Genomic DNA, 10,711 nt, shown 5'->3' on the forward strand with positions numbered 1-10,711 from the left:
AAATTACTAGTAAACACTGACATGAGAAGAAAAACAAGAATATTCATCCTTTTCCACTGATAGCTATGAACCCAAAAATAAGAAAAAGATTACAAAATTATAAAATTTCCTGGAGCTGCACTTTTTAAAGGACTGTATCTAACAGAAATGAGAAGATGGCATAAGGTGGAAATACAGGTTTGTGAAATAGACATTGTCTTGCAACACATTTATTTTTTTATCAAGAAGATTCCAAATATAATTCAAGGACTAAAAAGTGCTTCCAACTAGCTGATAATGCTTTTTAAATCTTCACTTAGTTCCAATAAAGAAATGTATGTTGTGTTGTATTTACTCTGCAGATGATCACCATCCATCTTACACCCTCCACCTCACCTCCCATAACCTTTACACACACTTCCCACCCCATCCAAAGCAAACCAAGAAAAGAATAAATTCCCTTAATTGAAAAAATAAAATAGAACATAATCTTACATCCTGATTGTTTATTTTAAAGCACTAAATTACAGCCATTTTGCTTAATTTATTTTCAAATCATTTGTATCTGAGTGTGACTAACACATGGTACTTACAATATAAAAATACTTAAAATATCAGATTTTAATAATCCTTAGGTGGCTTTATGCAAAGCAGATGCTCTATTATGCTTTCCAGATGCTAACTGTAAGCACAATTAATTAAAGACAGTGCTTACATATCATTTTAGTACATTTCAGTACATAGTTAAAACTATGCTAAAGAAAAGAGAGAATGAGCAAAAGCCAGCACTACTTAACTGTGAAGAGAAATGCCAAGAAAGAGTAAGTTCACATGTCATGCCAACAAAAGACAGAACTAAAAAGCAACTGTAACCAAACTAAGAAGAACTTGCTTGGTGCATTGTGATGGCACTAAGAATGATAAAATATCAACTTTGTTCACAGCTTTGCACACTGCATGCCTTGGGTGAGGTTTCAACACAGTTATTAGTTATTCCAGAAATCTTCGGCCAATTTAAGATGCAAATTAACACTTTAGGAATGCATTAACTTGATAAAACTCAGATCAAATGGTTTTTATCTGGTTTGCTAGAGAAGGCAATTTTTACATTTCAAACAATACTAGCTTTTCTATGTTCATCTTACTCTTTCAGGATATCACATATTCTATTTTATTAAGTGCTACCTTGCCTTTGTGTGCTCTACAAATTTTCTCTCTTCAGTATTTAAACTCTATGAGCACTGACTACTCAATAAGTTCAAAGGCCTATACTGGGGGAGGCAGGAATAAACTAGCCAGAGTCCCCTACTCAGAGATAAAAGTCTTTATTCAGAGACTATCAAAGCCTAATCATCAAATTCAGTACCTAATTTACCAAGACTTCTGGTTACATGAATTGAATTTACCTTAGTTATCACAACCTCTATCACACTCAGTTTCCAGTAGCATTTTCTCAAGGTCAAGAACACAGGCAAGCTGTTGTTCATCCATAAATTTAAAAAACACCTCTTTCAGATCAACCAAATGGATATATATGAATCATTCATTGTTTGCAAAGCATAGTGCTACCTCCTTACAAATAAAGCTAAGGTAATCAGAATTGGAAAATCAAATATGAAGTAACTCATGAATCATCTACTCTCTAAATTTTGCCTTTTGAATTCTCTAGGAACATGCTATCCTTATTTTCTAAACTGTAAAAGAGGGAGAAGCCCCTTCATTTTTATTCTAAACACAATGTGAAGAGATTACCATTTGTTTTTCTTTATGTGGTCACTTTCAGATATGTCTGTCTTTACAAAAATTGAAAAGCTTGGCTTATTTGGTTAACTTAATCCATATAAAACTGATTAATATTCTACATTAACTACAAAATTCCACATAGTTCAGCCTATAGAACCCAACTTTGTAACTTGAACATACTGTTTCATAACATCAGTAGCCTGAAAACTTCTTCATTTAAGTCAGTGGGATCTGATTATTTGTACCATTGATTTGGTGACTTTAAAATGATATTTTCATTTTTTTAAGGCAAGATACAGAAAGGTGGAAAATAAATGTACAAAGTAAAAAAGGGGATACTTTCCTATAAAGTGAAAGTAAACTCATGTGATAAATTGGAGAAAACATCCTTTTCCTAAGCTCCAAGCTGATGTTCCTACAGATTATTTTTTTTTAACAGACTACTTTCAGAACAGTTTCCTTTTGTCCATCGTGCAAGGGTTGGGAGGAGGGGATACAATAGATAGAAAGTGTGTACTGACCTCTCACCTTTGGGGACTAAATTTTAACCAAGTCCATAGATCCATGCCCTCTTAATTCATTACTGCTGAACAGTGGCTACATAAAATCACAAAAACTAGTCACTCGAGGTTAACCAAAACCTCAGGACTACATGGGCACAAAACTGAATTCATCTTTTAAGTTCAGGAGACATCTTTATCTTTCTGGGGGCTCAATGGTGCATCTGACTAAAAAGATCACATTACGACCACCCTGGCTGTACCTGCAGCCTGAAGATTAACAGATTAAGTGAATGATTAGTCAGTCAGAAAAACAATAAAAATCCTCTTCAGAAAAAATGAGGGAAAAAATGAGAATATTTTACCTCGCAAGCCTAATATTATTAAATTAGGTTTTCTTAATGGACTAGGTTTTGCTTGGAAGTGGTACTGGCCGCTCAGCAGGGACTGTTGACAGAGTCCTGCTGAGTTCAGCACCTTGCCATTGAACAAAAATACTATCAAGTCATTCTATTAGCCCATGCCCTGGAGGGTGCTGTCCACCCTGTAAAACACTGTGCAAAAATTGATCATCATTATATAGTGCTCTGATCACAAAGAACTTCATTCGAGATTCTCGATAGCAATACAGTTGACATTTTTGTGGCAAGATCAATAGTTTGTAAGTGTCAAGTTGTCCTTTAGGATCAGCAAAATAAATTCTGAGGGTTGGTTCTAATTCGACTCTAAACCACATACTTTTAGCTAACCCATTAGAACTCAACACTACCAGGATTTCTCTAGTTCATTTGTTTATTTTACTTGCTTATTGTCTTTCTCTCCATCTCCTAAAAGGTAAACTCCAAGAAGGACCTAATTATGATCTGTCTCATCCACGGCTGGCTCTATCTCTAGGGCCTAAATAACCACAGACACTGAGGACAGCATGTAGTAAATATTGCTGAACTAATTAATTGGGTAATGAAAACTTTAGTATTAACACTAGTAATAACATCCGTCCACAGGAAAACACTATAATAAGGATGATTTCTTCTTTATACTAATTATTTGTCCTTTCTCAATTCTGTTTTCTCCAACCTTACAAACTTTTTCCAACCTGGAAAAATTATTTGTCAAGGGTTTGCAGCTGGGCTATGTGTAACAAGAAAACATTCATACAGCACTTTAAATTTCTGCCTTAAAGCATTATATGTAAATAAAAGAGGACATGTATGAAGGGCAACATGTGCCAACTTGTATTATTCAAGAAATCAAACATTTATTGGGTCTCTACAAGACATCAGGCACTTTCACTCAAACTTTTATGATTAATCCTCACTAGATCCTCCAGGTGGAGAATGCGCTTCTAGGTTTACCAGTTAGGAACAGTGCTCATACTGGTTGAGCCTATTAAGCAGTTATGATTTGAATGTACTCTAATTCAGCATTTTGTCACAGCCTTGGTTTTTTAATAGTTACTTTTCCATCCCAGCAGACACTTCAGTGCTTTGTTATTTTTCTATCCATACAGGGAATGTGCCTTGGCAATGGGGAAGAACTCGCCTTCATATAAAGGTCTACTCATCAAAGGCAGCAAAACCTGATATTCAAGAGCCTAGGCTCTGGTTGTAGGCTGTTCACAACTGGCTTTGTCATTCATGGGCAGAGTGACCTTGGGCTTAATACCTCTTTGCCTCAGTTGCCTCACCTATAAACAAAGATAATAAACAGTAAATGTCAACCATTGCTAATAACAAAGTAGACCATTGTAGTTATTAGTAACACGCTATACAACGTCTTCATTTCTTTAGCAGGTTTTAAAACACGTCACCACGCCTTCTGTTTCTCTTCTTTTTTTAAAAAAAAAGTTGGAGTTAGGGGGTACATGTACAGGTTTGTTACCTGGGCATATTGCACGACGCTGAAGTTTGAGGTATGGGTGGCCCCATCACCCAGGTAGTGAGCATAGTATCCAATAGGTGGTTTTTCAGCCCACGCTCCCCTCCTTCCCTTCCCTGCTCTAGTAGGCCCCAGTGTCTATTGTTCCCATCTTTATTTCCATGTGTACTCAATTTTTAGCTCCCAGTTATAAGTGAAAATGTGCTATGTTTGGTTTTCTGTCCCTGTGTTAATTAACTTAGGATAATTGCCTCCAATTGCATCCATGTTGCTATAAAAGACAAGATTTTGTTCTTTTTATGGCTATGTAGTATTCCATGGTGAATATGTACCACATTTTCTTTAATCCACTGTTGATAGGCACCTAGGTTGATTCTATATCTTTGCTATTGTATACAGCCAAGCCTTCCATTTCAAGTAAGAAGTCCATTTTTGAGGAACTCCCTTTCTTGGAAATGAAAATGGTTTGGAATTTAGTAACAAAATCTGCCTAGAACTAGAGTAAGATTTAGAATATCTCATATATATGTATGGAAAAGAGAAATAAAAAAGAAAAGATTGTAATGTGAATTTTTCAAAAACCATTGTCATGGTTTTAATCTTTCTTTTCTGTTCTATAAGTTTTTATAAGTTGTGGAGACAAACCTATCGGCATCAAAGTCAAAATGCTGAAAAGAGCTCATCTCTTTTTCTGACAGCTCTGTCACTCTAGCCTTTATCATATGAGATTTTAAAAAAATAATACATTTGTTGATATGTTTCACATGCCCTACAATTTACCCATTTAAAAACGTGCAATTCAATAATTTTTAATATATTCACTCAGTTATGCAACCATCACCACAATTTCAGAATATTTTTATTGCTTCCCCCCAAAAACCTCATACCCATTTTCTCTCAACTTCCCCATCGCTAGGCAACCAACAATTTACTTTCTGTCTCTATGAGACATTTTTAAATGACAGATTCAAAGGTTAAATTAATACATGAATTAAAAATTAAATAATAGATTATATAAAAGTTTTGTAACTAAAACTGAAATCATTTCTTGAACACTCAGAAATAAAAATGTTAAAAATGTATAAGAAATAGATCTTATAATCAACACGTACATATATATCCTCTACTGTGGTGCTGAGACTATAAAGGAGAGTAAGGTGCTGTGTATTCAGAAAGAATCTGCGGTAACGGGACATGAATAAATAAGAAGCACAGATAAAGTGTCAGTAAAGAAGACCAAGACATGAATTCTCTGGGCACTCAAAGGAGGAAGGGGTCCCTGATGACTGTGGTAGACAAGGAAAAGTAACTCAAATCAGGCAGAAAGGGATGGGAAAGACTGAGATAAGAGAAGGGGATAGGAATTTTAATTTTCAATTACAGGTAAAACCTGTGCTTTGTTTACAATGCAAAGATTCCAAAAGAAGTCACCCAAATCACTCTGAGTCATCAATTTACAATATATTTACATGAAAATTAAATGGATCCATCTATAACTTTTCTTAAAACATTTTGGAAATACATTTTTAAATTAAATGATATCTGATCAGCTAGGGTTTTTTGTTCATCATAAAATGTCAAATTTTCCTGTATGGATAAAGTTGTTATTTCCGAAATCAAAATAATAAATATAAAAATACAGAAAAAACAAAAAAGATAACATACTGCAAAGAGACACATAAGCTTTTTAGAGTGGGAATTATGTTATGACTATGAAATGTACACTGTTTTAAACATACTTCTATATAAATCCATCCCCTCTGCCAGATCCTGAACTTCACTGGAGTCTTGAAGGGGGTTCATTTAACAGAATCTATCTTCCCTGCCTGCATTCTTAACAACTGAAAGATAAGACAAGGAATAGGGTTGGGAGAAGCCAAAATATTACTTTTATTTCTGACAGAACTAGGCTGAAAGGAGTGTCTTACATATGCAGTCAAATGTGATACCGAACTCTAGAATCAATCTCCACATGGGTGGAAAGACCCATGGGTGGAAAGACCCTTTGCTTAGAGGAGCAGCTGAGAAGCCATGCCTTCTGCATACACTTCACTCAGGACGAAGAGGGCAGTGGAGCTAAGCATGCCCAGTTCTTTCTTCAAATGTATCAAGAAAATTAATCTACCTGCTCAGGGGCAATTAACTTGGTTGTCAAACTTGAGTGCTCAACAGAATCACCTGGAGGGCCTTGTTAAACCACAGGTTTGCATTTCTGACGAGTGCCCAGGTGATCTTGATGTTACTGGGCTGGATGGTGGGGTGGTGGCAAGAGCACGAATTTTGAAACAAGGCATAGCAAATGGTCAAGAGTATCACATTTACTAAGCGTGAGAAGGATCTATCCTCCACAACAACTTCCACAATGGCGCTTGCTTATCCTGGTGGCATTCATTTCCCTTCCTCCATTCATGATGGGCACAGGGCCTGGTGCACAGAGGCAATAAATTGTTTGCTGGATTGAACTGAACAAGAATGTTGCTTGACTTGTTCCAACTAAAACATGAAAACAACGTTTGAAAAAAATTTTAAAAACGTCACTCTTGAACTTTCACCTATTTTTAAAACTAAACTTCATATGTGTTCATGTGAAGTTCTTGATTCTGATGTATCACTGATTCACCACTTCCTGGGGGCAGGCTGGATCTGAAGTAGGAATGACTTGAGGCTACAGTACAGCAAACATGCCTATTTCTGTACCATTTTCCCCTGAAAGTACCAGAAACTCTTCCCAAAAGGGCATTTCCATCCCACTGTTTCTCAGGGGGATTTAGTAGTTTGAGTAACTGGGAAATTAAGACCAAGAGTTTGGCTTTTCTGATATGACTCTAAACATTGGAAGGTTTTCTTATCTTTCCTTATCTGGCAACTCCTTCTATTTATGCTCCCTTCCACTGCAGATAAATCCTTCATTCAACATTTCTAAATTATATTCAGACTTTTCACAGATACAGAGAAAATTTTTATTCTCTATTTTGCAGTGAGTCTTATAAAAAGCAATTTAGGGCACATTAAATGAAGGAGGATCCAGCTAATAAGACTTCACCAACTTCAGATCCTGAAAAATTTAAAGGAAACCGACACCTGTAAGGAAACAATTGTTATAATGGTAACATGAATCCAGAATCCAGAAATGATATAATTAACGCACTGGATTTTATGAAGTCAGAAAAGCTTACTGGCAGGAATTTGCAAGAAATATGGAAAGAGTCTGGAACCCTCGAATTCTATGAACTACTCTTTGACTGCCCTCCACTGGCTAGATTTCAGAGTGCTATTCAGACCGTACAGCACTTGGTCTTAAGATTTTACGAGAAACATTCGCAGTGGGTTTTCAGAAAGCTTGTGTGATTCATTTTTTCCTATATTTCTGTACAACCAAAATCAATGCCTTTAATCTATCTTTAAGCTTTGCTGATACAAATCTTGATTTTCAATTTGTACTTGTCCCTCTAAGAGATTTTCAATAATAATAATAAAATCATTGTACTCAGGAATGACCCCAAATGAGGAACCCAATATATTGCATCTTCCGTGAAAAAAGACTTCTCTTCTTGTAATTTAGTAAAAGACATGATTCTCTGAATGCAGGGGCTGTCACAAGGGCTGTAAAGTTGACTTTATGATTCCTTATTTGCCCGTCATTTTATCATTCTATACCTCAGTGTGTCTCTATTTATTGATAGCACCCAAACACAGATGTGTGGCATCTTTTAAATTGGAAATGTTGTTTTGTAAGGTTTCAAGGAATATCAGTGAGATAATTCCTTAAAAACTTGGAGGGCACTTGTGGAAGTTTAGTCAATATGGTTTTAGTTTTTAAATGTCTTAAGTGGAAAATCATAATCTTTACATCCGTTTCTTAGCCTGTGAACTGATAGTACAGATGGGGACAGTTTAGATATAAAGAATATCTTACAAGCCAGGCCCCTGTGTCTCCTCTGTCCCCTTGTTACTGAAATAGAATGACTGATGCTCCAGGGACACTGGTAGGGCAACCTAGTCCTTCATCGTCTACCCGAGGAAGTGACCTCCTGTCACACAATAGAAGGCTGAAAATATCTCCACTTTTCATCAAGAGAGGAGGTTTCTAGGACAAAGTTTCAGTCCTACCCATTATGAGAGAAATTGTTCCTGCAGAATAAAACCCCTAAGATTGTGCAAAGGATAGAACTTGCACTAGAAACTTGAGGGTCTAAAATGTTATACAACTTTATATTCTCCGAATCTAAATAAATCTGAGATTGAACACACATCACATTGAGTTATCACGACATTAAGTTTTAGTCGTTATGATTTTGGGGGTTCTCCTACCCTAGGTTCAGATGAAGATCCCAGTAATCTTGTGTGAAATAAAATATTTGTAATGGCCCCTCCAATTATCCATCCTCCCTGATTCCCCTGACACTTAGCAACATCCAAGCCCACAGGTTCTGCCTTAACCCTGTCATACCATGGGAAGGGGAACCACAGGTACCCACTGTCCCCAGAACCTGCAGCCTTTCTCCCGCCTAGTCCTGGAAAATCTCCCCTTTTATACCTCCCAAGCACCTCTTCGCCTACCTCTCTGGATCACCCACGAAAATCTCCTTAATGAGTTCCAGCTTTCACTGCAGCCAAAGACGAGGTACTGTCTTTAGCATCAGCTGGAAGGCTTGCCAAAGACCTCCTTGGAGGCAGATAAGCACCAAGGCAGGAAAAATGCAAAAAAATTAAATAAAACTTGGTTTCCATCTTTTCTGATTCTTCCACATAAATTAAATTAAAATTCATATTGTCACATCAACAAATCATTCTGCCATATTTTCAAAATCAGAGAAAATGAACACAAATGAGAAAGGAGGTTGAGAAACTGGAAGAAGATTTAAATAAGAGGCCCTCTTTCTCTGGGTATTTTTAATTCATTGTTTATCTTATTTATTTATTTTTGCTGCCACCTGCTGGTGTGCACCGATTCCTAGTGCACTGAACCAGTGAGAGAGAAAATTCATGCTTTAATTCGCTGCAGCCTGCACAGATCTGTAGGGTTCAAAGATAAGCTCCTTCAGAAAATCAATCTTAAAAGGTGACCAGTAAAATATTTATAATGCTTTTTTTGTTTGTTTGTTTGAGATGGAGTCTCGCTCAGTTGCCCAGGCTGGAGTGCAGCGGAGTGATCTCGGCTCACTGCAAGCTCCGCCTTCCGGGTTTACGCCATTCTCCTGCCTCAGCCTCCCGAGTAGCAGGTACTGCAGGCGCCCGGCACCACGCCCGGCTAACTTTTTGTATTTTTAGTAGAGACGGGGTTTCACCGTGTTAGCCAGGATGGTCTCGATCCTGACCTCGTGATCCGCCCGCCTCAGCCTTCCAAAGTGCTGGGATTACAGGAGTGAGCCACCGCGCCTGGCCATAATGCTTTAAATACAAATACAATTGTAATATAGTGGGGGAGAGATCTTAGAGGAAAATGATGACGATTACAATACCAGAGGTCAGTAGGATGGAGCCAGAATGAAGCTAATGTTTGGGAGGTTTTGGAAATGCCTTGGGATGCAGTGCTTCTGTATTTGTAACAGGGTCTTCTTGGCTCCTATAGTTATTCATGCAGTGACAGAAGATAAAGTAATCAGAGTGTATTTGAACTACTAAATACATGTTCCACTGAAGGCTTGCTCATCTCTTGCCCATTTTACTGTTTATCTAAAATGGCATCGTCTAGAGTTGATAGAATCTTATTTTTTGAAAAATAATGAGCAATAATATGTAGTCTAAAATCACTCCAAAGTGCCAACAGGAAACAAATTAATAAATTCTACAATTCTAAATTAATTAGACTCCATGCTACATACAATAGCCTTAATGTACAAGGATTGGCTTGATGTCATTCAGTGTATATTATGGAATTAATATGCTGAGAGCTTTTCATCCACAATTAAAACAAAAAAAAAAAAACCCCAAAGGATCCAGTGCAGAAGTATGTTGTATATGTTCTTGACCATATGCAGAATCGAATCCTAGGCTATAAGGTTTCTCAGGGTCCTGGATTCAGCACGGACTAAAATATGTACTGACAGGACGGCATTATAAGCCAACATCCTGTGAGCCTCATCAGTCACTCTTGAGAGATTTCAATTTCACAAAAAGAATCAGCCACTACTGAAGACATTGCTGCTTACAGTCCAGGCTTAAGCAACTGTCTAAACATCACAAATTAAGACATATCTCAGGTCATGATGGAGTCATGGATATAGAGTTCATGATAAAGTCATTCAACATTGCTAATTGAGTGAACAAAATGTGGCATTTAGAGAATACACCCAATAGACTATTGATATTGTTTGGCTTTGTATCCTCACCTAAATCTCATCTTGAATTGTAATCCCCAGGTGTTGAGGGAAGAGCCTGGTGGGAGGTGATTGGATCATGGAGGCAGTTTCCTCCATGCTGTTCTCGTGATAGTGAGTGAGTTCTCACGAGATACGTTGGTTTTATAAGTGTGCGGCAAGTTCCTTGTTTGCTTGCTTCTCTCTCCTGCCACCTCGGGAAGTCGCACCTGCTTTCCCTTCTGCCATGATTGTGAATTTTCTGAGGCCTCCTCAGCCACACAGAACCGTGAGTCAATTAAATCTTTTTTT

General features: G+C 37.2%; 1 long non-coding RNA gene across 1 annotated transcript; it reads right to left on the bottom strand.

Annotated features, from left to right (window-relative positions):
* Nucleotides 1-3,455: 3,455 nt before the first annotated feature.
* On the bottom strand, nt 3,456-6,166 carry LOC113224882. Its single transcript, XR_003309470.1, has 3 exons — nt 6,029-6,166; nt 5,840-5,941; nt 3,456-3,909 (listed from the first exon to the last, which is right to left on the bottom strand). It is a non-coding gene; the product is annotated as an uncharacterized LOC113224882 (long non-coding RNA).
* Between the last annotated feature and the right edge of the window lie 4,545 nt (nt 6,167-10,711).

This window comes from Piliocolobus tephrosceles, chromosome 7, assembly GCF_002776525.5.
Source record: "Piliocolobus tephrosceles isolate RC106 chromosome 7, ASM277652v3, whole genome shotgun sequence".
In the NCBI taxonomy this organism is placed as follows: domain Eukaryota; kingdom Metazoa; phylum Chordata; class Mammalia; order Primates; family Cercopithecidae; genus Piliocolobus; species Piliocolobus tephrosceles.